Source organism: Nelusetta ayraudi, unplaced genomic scaffold, assembly GCF_046127955.1.
Source record: "Nelusetta ayraudi isolate G7.1 ecotype Tasmania unplaced genomic scaffold, CSIRO-AGI_Nayr_v1 ptg000170l, whole genome shotgun sequence".
Classification (NCBI taxonomy): domain Eukaryota; kingdom Metazoa; phylum Chordata; class Actinopteri; order Tetraodontiformes; family Monacanthidae; genus Nelusetta; species Nelusetta ayraudi.
The window spans coordinates 562,620-573,746 of NW_027466220.1; the positions used below are offsets into that span (position 1 = coordinate 562,620).

The window sequence follows — 11,127 nt, forward strand, 5'->3', positions numbered from 1 at the left end:
CAGAGCGAACGAGACGACTTGACAAGCACGGCGGCAGGCGGCCGATGGGACGTGGCGCCATCTCATTATATCGCTGCTTTAAAAGCAGCACGCACACGCCAGGACCCTTTTCACACGGATGATTAAGCGTCCCGCGTCTCCATAATTACATTTGTTCTATCGTAATAAATAAACTTTCCTCTTCTTCCTCTCTCAGCCCTGATTGGATTGGCGCTCTGCAGATTGCGGCGATGTTGTGTTTACCCGGGTCGGGTCTTTCAAAAACAGCCACCGCAGATGCGACGTGACCCCCGTTGTCAACAACAGCTCTGACTCCATTCATCCGTCTCCATAAAGAAAAAGAAAAAAAAGCTCTGCTCAAAAAGCAGCGTTTTACAAAAACATGGTTTGGTCTGTCTCATCAAAATGCACCTTTCACAGTTCAAATGTTCAATAATTAAACTGCCCCAGAAATGAATTCCTCCTCATTCACACAAAACCACATCCCAGAAGTCAAGGGTAAGCCTTGTTCCAATTAGAAGTCATCATTTATTCAAAAAGCAATGAAATAAAGATAACAGTTACAGTAGGAAGCTGTTTTCTGATTCTTTTGCAAAGAGGACTGCACTGCAGGTGCATCAAACAGTGACGACAGCCTGAAGCCAAGAGCCCTGCGGTTCCACTCCAGACCTCCGGGCGGTGTTTGCTTTGGCTCCAGCTTGTGCCAGGGCGTGACGGCGGAGCTGATCGGCGCCATCGGCTGTCTTCCAGAGAAGATAAAGTTTTGTTTTGGGTTTTTTTTTTGGGGGGGGCGGGTGTTGTTTTTCAGTGCTTATTTGTCGGTGCTGAGGACCAATAAATTGCAGAAGGAGAAAGTGGAGCAGCAAAAATGTGACTGAGTGGCCACAGTAATTAGCGAAAAGCCTGTTGATGTGGTGGAGACGACTTCGCCGAAGTTCAAAAGCGGCATCAGAACGGGAGGAAGAAGAAAAGGGGGATGGAGGCGGAACTGAACTGAAGTGACTTGAAACGCTGGCGTGTTGGCGGCGGAATTCACCAACTGCAAGTTTCACTCACAGCCACCGCTGGGGTTAAAATCAAGCATCCAGCGAGGAGGAGAATTTCCTGGTAGCCTCACCGCAAACTCCAACACACTCATCCTTTCACATCACAGTCACACACACACAGCCATATATTTCATCTTGATTTACTCTCTGCTGTTTTGTCAGCCCCCATATTGGCTCTGGCCTTGCCTTTGACTGTTTGTGAAATGTCGGCAGACCCCAGATGATTTCTAATAATGCGCTTTAGCTCAGTTGAGAAGGACGTTTCGCCTCCAAAGAGGAGCCTTTTGCAGCAGGTTGGGTAAAAAAAAACACAACAAGTCGGTGCGTCCTCTGAAAAACACAAATCAGCTTGAACAGACTTTGACAGTAAATATCTGAACATGATTTAAAAAAAAAAATAAAAAATTCATTGGAGCGCCAGTAAAAATACACATTTTTTTTAACAAGTCCAAAGATGACTGATTCCAGTGAATACTGATTACTTAACAGGTGCAGAAATTCGTCACTGAGGGCCTTTTTTTTTGTAGTCTTACACATCATATATTCACATGTACATTTTCTGAAGAATTTCCCTCAGAGTTCAGGATGAAAAGCAGCTTCACCATCCAGACACTTGTGGGCCCGCCTGGCCGCAGATGATTACAACAGAGAGAGACATTCGCTCATCATCCGGTGGCCACTGAGCCTTTGCCAGAGTTTAGAACAATTTGAGGTTGTTAGGAAAGTGGCGGGGACCTAAAAATACACTGCTGATTGCAGCCGGCGCCGGGGGGGTTGATGAAGCAAACGGGGACTGGTGGAGGGGCAGTAAAGAGGCACGGGGGAGGGGGTGGGGCAGTGAGGTCGTCGTGGGTGAGGGGACTTCAGACTCCGCGTGGAAAAAAAAGACAAAACTCAAAATGTTTCAGTTGGGCAGTGGTAGTAGAAGCTCACATTCTGGATTCTTGCCACGGGCCAAAGCGAACGCAGAAAGTGTTAACATAAAAAAAATAAAACAGTTTCTCAATGAGGCCCTTTGTGATGTCACAAAGAGCACTGAAGTCTGTTTTTACTTGCCGTTCTATGATTTTTGCTTTAATGCCCGATGGTGTCACATTTTGGCTTTGAGCTGCTGCTGACACATGAGCTGCAGTGCAAACCATCCCCAGTGTAGCAGACCACTCTCAGTGACTCGACCTTTGACCCAGTTTGCCGCTGACCTTTTCAGGCGTGACCAATGAGATAGAAGCTCTCTGTGATGTAACGCTTGGTTTTTAGATGCAGCTCGCCGATTGTTTTGTTGACGTGCGCAATAGCAGCGTCTCAAACACCGGGGGCAGTCGTCACAGTTTCTGTAGTGTAGTGGTTATCACGTTCGCCTCACACGCGAAAGGTCCCCGGTTCGAAACCGGGCAGAAACAACTTTTTGCAGCTCCGGCGGACATGCTAAACAAGGACACTCGAACAAGGTGAGAAAACTGAACCTATCAAGTCAAGACCATCCATAATGAAGACACTTCCTTCACATGCTTTGGCACGTGGGGTGAGGTCGATGTCAGACTTTTGTGCTATTCTTGTGTGTCTCCCAGGAATAGTCACACCCAGCGCAGTTTCTGTAGTGTAGTGGTTATCACGTTCGCCTCACACGCGAAAGGTCCCCGGTTCGAAACCGGGCAGAAACACACTTTTGTCTCCCACTGGATTGAACAAGGTTTGTTTGACCAAATTGAATGAATACCACTGGAGTTTGCTTTTTTTCTGAGTTTGATCACACTTCAACGGTTCTACCTCGTTCCTCCGACGGGCTCCGAAAGATGAATTCGACACAAGTTGACGATTAGTCTCCTAACAGACACGCAGAGGGATTTTTTTTTTCTTCCAGCAAACTACACTACAGGTGTCAAAATCAAGAAAGGCGAGACTATCAAGTGAAGATGTGCTGGCGTATCATAAAGGACGCAGGAGAACTATGTCGCTTTATAGATAAAGTCATGCAAACAAGCCCCCTTCTGCTTCATGCACATCAAAGCTGAAAGAAGAAGGAAAAACTTCCCCGTCCCACTCCTGAGTGTGTTGCACCTGAATGTGCATGTATATTCTCATGCGTGTGTGTGTGTGTGTGTGTGTGTGTGTAGAGAGAGAGGGAGAGAGGGAGAGAGCTTAAAGAGCTTAAAGCAGGTGTGAAGAATTTTCTCATCTCTCAGTGGTCCCTTTAAGCCCGAGGCCATCGCCCCTTCCCCACCCACCCCCTCCACCTCCACCACGCAACAAATAAAGTGGGCAGACCCTCATCTTGCCACGGATTTCACGGCTTGACTTCCTCGTTTACAGAGTTTTTGGTGATTCGCACTAAAAACGGAAAGTTGGTGTTCATCAAAATGCAGATGTCGCAGCAGCGTTTTGATGGGGTTTCCTGGGGCGACTTTGATGCGAGGCCTCGTACTTCGGGCAGGCCGACATTCAATTTGGACCGTCCTCGAGACGCCCGCGTGTCATTTGTTCCGGCAATTAGTCTACATTGCCAGGCAGAGAGAGAAGCTTTCAGAAGGTCATTTGTTTTCCCCCTCCGTTTCCCAACTGAAAGGAGAATTCAAATAAAGAAACTAAACCAAAAGAGAGAAAAAGAAAAAAAAAAAAAAAAGAAAACTTCGCTCATTTTAATGTATTCATTGTCAGGCCTTCTGCGTGCATGAGCTGCATACACAAAAGAGCCACAAACATAGACATCCCTTAATGCATTTCCATTAAATGTCAAGCAAATTTTTCAGCAGCGTTTTGACCATTTGCTTTAAGAGTGAAAAAAAAAAAAAAAAAAAACGACGACGACGACGACGAAACAAAAATGCCTGTGCCGTGTTTCCAGTAAGTGCCTTGATGAAATAACGAGGCTGCGCAACCCGTGGCCACGTCACAGGACCGCAGCAGAAAATAAAAGCGGCAGGAAGATAAAGGGGAGATTTCAGGAAACACAGCCGAGAGCGGCCTTGACACTGTCTCCACAGACGAGCTCATGCTAAACGCTTCCTTGCAGCTAAGGTCACGGCAGCTGGATGTTGACTCAGTCGGTTAATTCTGCAAACCTTTTTTCTGTGAAAGCGTTTTGCACTTCAGCTACATCGCTTTCCAGTAGATTTTCTGATGCACAGATCTTCTTAATGCGTGAACACTTTTGTGGAGTCGGACTGCACTGCGTGTTTCAGGCCACCTGTTGGCAGAGGACGGCTGCACTGTAAGTGCTTCTCACTTTTAGTTTTTTTGTACATTTTCACTGCTGACATTTGTCAAGATGGAAGAACTATTTCCTTTTTTTTTTTCTTACCAGAAACCCCCCCCGCTCCCTCCCTCCACGGTGTGACTTGCGGCGGCGCACGTGAAATTTTAATCCATTAATTTATAATCGATCGCCACGGCGGCGGCAGCGGCGATGACATCATGGCCCTGCAGTGGAGGGAAGCCAGAGCACCGCCGACTTTCTGCTGATCTGCGCATCTCTCCCCCCTCCGTCCGCTGCTTCTCTCCCTCCTCCGTCCACTGCTTCTCTCCCCCCTCCGTCCGCTGCATCTCTCCCCCCTCCGTCCGCTGCATCTCTCCCCCCTCCGTCCGCTGCTTCTCTCCCCCCTCCGTCCGCTGCTTCTCTCCCCCCTCCGTCCGCTGCATCTCTCCCCCCTCCGTCCGCTGCTTCTCTCCCCCCTCCGTCCGCTGCTTCTCTCCCCCCTCCGTCCGCTGCTTCTCTCCCCCCTCCGTCCGCTGCAACGCTCGCCGCTCCGGGACCCAAACTCGCCGAAGTGACGCCGCTGCTTGGCCTCGTGCGGGACTCGGTGATCAGGTGTGTTGAGGCGAGTGAGTCAGTCGCGCTTCTGGAGCACGTCCGTCGTCGGTGCCCTCGGCTAAGTGACTGACTTGATGTCACGCCGTAGCCGCGCACGTCCCGTACCGACAGCAGCCATATGGCGGGTCGCCGGCCTGCATAATTGGCTGTAACAAGGGGCAGGCTGTGCAGGCGCGGATGTGTGTCTGTCTGTACGTACGTACGTGTGTGTGTGTGTGTGTGTGTGTGTGTGTGTGTCAAATGTCTGAGCGTATGCGGGTGGCCTATCCTCTCAGTTGCAAACCACTCCGTCCATTATCATGCAGCAAATGAGCCTGCTGTCACTGCTGCGGCCGCTGACAGAGCGGCTGCTGTTGCTGCCACACACACACACACACACACACACACACACACACACACACACACACACACACACACACACACACACACACACACACACACACACACACACACACACACACACACACACACACACGCCTGCATATGTCACCTTTTGCCCTCCGTTGTTGTTATCTGGGTTTAGTTTTTGTTTTTTTTGTTCAGTCCTTTGGCTACAGCACAGCCTTGCAGCACCGCCGTCGTGGAAGAGAGACACATCTTGTGTCTTAAGCTGGAAGGAACTGAACTGAAAGTCAGACAAATGAAAATGTAGCGATGCAACATGGAGTGCTGGAAAAATAAACAGACAAATCTATAAGATATGAAAAATATGGAGTTCATCAAAAATGTTCAACTCCATCCCTCCATCCATCCCTCCCTCCATCCCTCCCTCCATCCCTCGCTCCATCCATCCGCTGAGTGAATTATCTTTGTGTGTCTGTTTAAGACCATTTAGCCGAAAAACCTTTTTCCACAGTTTTGTTTGTTTGATTTGAACATGGCGACGGCGCGACAAGGAAGCATATCTATGTGTCAATGTTTCCTGTTTGTGTTGGAATTTACTAAAGGGAAATGAGCTCCGACGTGCGTGTGCACGGTCTGATGAATCAGACGGCAGATTTTCCACACGTCGCTCTCAGACCACGTACCCACGCGTGGGATTTTCATTCGGATCCTGACTGAAAGGATGCAAAAGGTTGTTTTTTTTTGCCAATGCAAAAAAAGAAAACAGTGACGGTACAACATCTTAGTGAACTCCAGAGAAATGCTGGCTCCTCCTTTCAGAAAGTGAAGGAAATCAGCCCTTTATGACATCATAAAGAGCACCGATACCGCTCCCACCCCTCCCTGCTACAGGAGAACCGAACTCTGAGCTCATTTGTCTCCTTCCAAACAAGTCCGCGGTCCAACAACGCATCTGTTTTTGCAGGAAGTTAAAAACTTTTGAAAATCACTTTGGTGGGGAAAGAGTCCCGGAAGGTCGCAGCGAAACCAAATGTAGCAACACAAAAGCGCAGCAGCGAGATGACAAATAACACACAGTCAACCAGGAGCACATGTAGCAGCTGGCTGGGTGCTGCTGCGGCGCACCAAGGTCACGCCGACAGATTTTTATAGTTGAGCTGTTGAAGCTCAGGCACATTTCACAGCAGTAATCCCCAAACTACTTTAGAGGCTCAGTTCGTAAAATGGAGTCGCTTCATGTGTGAAGAAGGCACGCTGGAAGCAGGAGCTCGGTGAACAAAAGTGCGTCTGCTGCTGTTGTGAACCTTGAGAGTGTTGTACACACACACACACACACACACGAATGACAGTTAATCCCCGTTTTGTGACCTCTCTCTCTCTCTCTCTCTCTCTCTCTCTCTCTCTCTCTCTCTCTCTCTCTCTCTCTCTCTCTCTCTCTCTCTCTCTCTCTCTCTCTCTCTCTCTCTCTCTCTCTCTCTCTCTCTCTCTCTCTCTCTCTCTCTCTCTCTCTCTCTCTCTCCCTCCGTCCGTCCGTCCGTCCGTCCGTCCGTCCGTCCGTCCGTCCTCATGGCCGCTGTGATGTCAAAAGGGAAAACTGCAACAATTGAACTTCCCTGCTGGGGATCAATGAAGCCCACCCTAATCTAATCTAAAGTCACTCGTATCACAACAACGTTCCAAGGTTGGCCGATAACATTGTCTCCACAGTAGCCACGTCTTAACTCATGACCTCAATGGAGCAACTGAATGGACGCAAAGTACATTTTAGACCCCGGTCTGACAAATAAAGTATTGTCTGTCAATCAAATCCATGTTTTGCCGACTGTCCCCATTTGCTTGCACACGGACTCAATCGTTATATCATCATCGTTATTTCCATCACCGCAGTTTATTATGATCAAATGGAATGGCAATGTTCTACATCGGGGCCTTTTAATTCTCACATTCCTCCGATGCCAAGCCCGCGGCGGCTTCAAAGGCCCGCCGGCGCTGCCAAGGAACCAGCTGCTGGACAATATATGATTACACCCATTCAAAAAAAAAAAAAAAAACTGTGAGAAATGGAAAGGAAATCTCCCGAGTGGATGGGGGTGGGTCGGCTTGGGGGAGGATTTTGAACCCAATTTGGGGATTTTGAACCTCCCCGCCTGGCAAATTCTGCTGATCTGAGCGTCCGCGGCGGCTCCGAGATCAACAGCCTCATTTCCGCCGCGCAAAACTTCCTCATTTCCCAACGCCTTTTCTTTTTGGGGATGAAAATTGCCCATTACCGGCGCCGAGAAGTGAGACCTGACGGGGCATTTATTGATGCCTTCAAATTATCCCCCGACTGGAGGGGCAGCGGAGATTTAGGGGGCTCGAAGGGGCTGGGAGGGGAGGCTGAAAAGGGAGGGATGAAAAGGGAATGACGGCGAAAATGAAGCCCTGCGAGTGTGTCGATTTGCCTCTCGCGGGCCAGAGACGGCACATTGTGTTTAATATTTGGGAGCCCGGTGGGGGAGGGGAAAAGAAAAAGAGATGCCGAGTGGGCTGCCTGGAAGAGTCATCGGCGGCTAACAGTATCGTCGGCATAATACCCAACCATCTGCTTCCTGCAAGAGGCCGGGCTATATTTGTCCTGTGTTGTGCACACGCTGGTCCAGTGGCAGAGAGACACACTGAGTGGGCAAGGCGAGAGCAAGCGAACAGGGAACCGGTGCCAAGTGCAGTGCAGTGCAACACACACACACACACACACACACACACACACACACACACACACACACACACACACACACACACACACACACACACACACACACACACACACACACATTCCAAAAACAGCAGCTAAAACACGTTGCGCGCAAAGTCAAACGATGCCCGTGTGCAAAGAAGTTGACCTGCATTAGAGAACATTCCTGTTTCTCACTCGGGGGCCAACGAGAGGAGGTGGACGAGCAGCGTTTTCTGCTGTAACAGTGTTGTCGGAGGCACAAAGATCCAGTTCCATCGCCCTGGGAAAGTGGCCTCCAGCTCGCTGGCGTTGGCCAACCAAAGACTGGCAGCGTTCAAGGTCACCGGTTGGCTGCATATGAGCATAAGAGGTGGCCAAAGTTAGTTTGGTTGTTGAGCCAACTCATGAGGTTCATCGTTGCCGCTCCGAGTCAGCTCACTCTGACGGCTAACTTTGCTCAGTGAACCTCCTCCTCTGTGAAACAGTCGCCACATCATTACTGGCAAACGACAGTCATTGATTCCGTCGCAGTGGGAGAGTTGCAGGCTGTGGTCGAAGTTCTGGGGGTGCAAAACACACGTGGAATCGGTCCAAGTAGCCACCCTGTCAGAGTCCTTTCATCAATGACTAATCACTGGCCAATCACTGTGACTGACGGGGCAGACAGACACGCAGTCAGAGCAAAGAAGCCACTGGCTGAGTGGCTACAGATTACCAACAATGTTGACCAGGAACTGACTTGCTACATTCACATGAGACATTCACACCCAAGAGCCCAACATCTGTCCCAATTTATGATTTTTGAATTGGTTTGTACTCTCAGTGCAATAAAAGTTATTTGGTTTTCCGACCCACAGAACAGTTCTTATTTATACTTAAGAATATACATAGAACAGGGGTCTTGCTCCCAGTTAGCACCACCATATTTCTAAGGAAGCCTGATGTGGACAATCCAGCTGCCTGACAGCGTGTTTCGTATTTAGGGTGAACACTCACGTCCTCAAATAAACCAAAGAAGATGAAGGTGGACGAGGTATCCAGGTTTGAGCTTGCAGGCCACCGTAGTTCATTGGCAAGCTCAGGAGAGGGAGTTTGAGTGAAAAAACTGCAGCAATCTAAAATCCGACCACTAGATAGAATTTAACACACTTACAACATGACTTGAGTTTTTTTCCATGTTGTCAAATGTTGTTCCTTTCTAAAAAAAAAAAAAAAAAGGATGTTGGATTTATATATTCGGGAGGCACAATGATTAGGATTTTGTGTCTGTTTTTTCCCAGACTGCAAACTGAGCCAAAGTCAAATTAAGCAGTCAAGGACGCTGAAATAAAATTAAATTCTGCACCAAGACACTGAATGCTATCACGAGCTCCGCTGGAGAAAAATACAGTTTCCTTCGAATCGCTCGCCATGATGAGATGAAAATGAAACCTTACGTGTGTGCGTGTGTGGGGGGGGGAAATGGCCTCGGAGGTGAAACTTCACATCCTATTTGTTTGCTTGTCCGTTACACCATAGCCTGTTTACTTCCCTCCTGTACCACCCCCCCGCCTGAATGTCGGGGTTCCTCGCAGACTTCTAATGAGGCTCTGTCACTCCATTTGCTCGACTCCGTGTTCTGGAAGACCAATCAGAAGTGATCAGCACAATCAGCCCTGGGGAAGAACTCCTTCTTCTCCTGAACTTGAAAAAATAATACATACATATCCCCGCACTTGAAGTTTGAGCAGTCCTTTAACAATTTCCCGGGCGCCAAATTACGGGTGGAAGTGTTGCCAGGGCGGAGCCTACATTTAGAGCCATCGTCTGCTAATCACACGCCGGGCACATCAGGCAGATGTCGGCCTGGGCCAAGCACGCTCTTATCCGCCTTTCAAGATTGAGCGCCCGCCCGAGATTATTCATGGTGGGCCGCAATCACACCAGACCCGTACAATGGTCATGCTGAGGGGCGTCATGGGCACTTCTACACTCACGCCTCCTTCCCTGCGCCGCTTTCACCAAGAGCCGGCCAATGGGCCCCTCGGCGAGGAGGAGCGCGTTCGGAGAAAAGAACAAAGAAAAAAAATCTGCGGCCTGTCGGCGACCATAATTTACGAAGGGATACAAAAGAGTCCATTGCCCAGGCGAAGAATTGATCAGCGGATCGACGAAGGTTGGTTTTTTTTTAACATAGATTTTATACAATTGGCATTTGGCCCCCGTGTTGATACGGGCGTGGCTTTAGCACTGCAAGCCGATGGGAGCCGAGCTGATTGAAGCCGATTTTAACCCGGGTTGCTTGCCGGGATGTTTGACGCAGGTCAGTGAGCTTTTCCCAGCTGCCCCCGAATGCAGATTGTTAGCGGGTTTAAACAGGTTTTTTTTGGCCAGTGGGAAAGGAGCTCTCGTGTTCCAGAGCTATAGAATACCTTAAAAACAAAAGAATGAATATGCATTCACATTAGCTCAAATAATGCTACATATTATGACTAAACTAAAGGTATCTTAAAAAGCCAAACAAAACTAAATCATTGAATATAACAAAAAGGACGCAGAAAGTTAAAAAGGCCACAAGGCAGTGCAGAATCGACTGGAAATGCTGATTTTTTTATTTTTCCACCAAGCAAAAAAAAACAAAAAGAAAGCAAATTGGACTGAAGGCAGAGCGGCTGCACATCACTTTAGGAAGGCTAAATAAAGTGCAAACACGTTTCCTCCACTACAAACCCTCGAAGGAAGTTGCCTCATTGGCAGATTCTTTTTTTGAGCGACACCTTAAAACTGCCCGCAGCTTCCAGGCTTCATTTATTTTTTCTTCTCTCTCTCTCCCTCTCTCTCTCTCTCTCTCTCTCTCCTTGCCAAGATTACCCAACATCACCTCGTGAAAGAATCAGGACACTATTTTTCAGCCTTGTTTTTTTTTCAGTATTGCAAAGAAACAGCACAAATCAAATCTGGCCAGTATGTGTGCACGATGCACATCACATGACCTGGCCTCAGCCTGTGTGGCTGGCATTGCTACCAGTTTAACCATATCCTGGCTAAACTGGCTACCTGGCTACACTACAACGTGATAACGTAGGTCCAATTAAATGTGATAGAGAGAGGTTCATCCAATCACAGTACAGGCTTTGCTGACGCCATTCCAAACGCTCTCCATATGCCCTGTACTGACGCACTCTGCATTGACGTATATAGACAGATTGCAAATAAATAAAATAAAAATCCTG

The 11,127-nt window shown here is 48.5% G+C and overlaps 2 non-coding genes across 2 annotated transcripts; both read left to right on the forward strand.

Moving 5' to 3' along the window:
* Positions 1-2,373: 2,373 nt before the first annotated feature.
* On the forward strand, positions 2,374-2,446 carry trnav-cac (transfer RNA valine (anticodon CAC)). Its single transcript has one exon. It is a non-coding gene; the product is annotated as a tRNA-Val (tRNA).
* Positions 2,447-2,634: 188 nt separating this feature from the next.
* Positions 2,635-2,707, forward strand: trnav-cac (transfer RNA valine (anticodon CAC)). The gene has a single exon. It is a non-coding gene; the product is annotated as a tRNA-Val (tRNA).
* Positions 2,708-11,127: the final 8,420 nt, after the last annotated feature.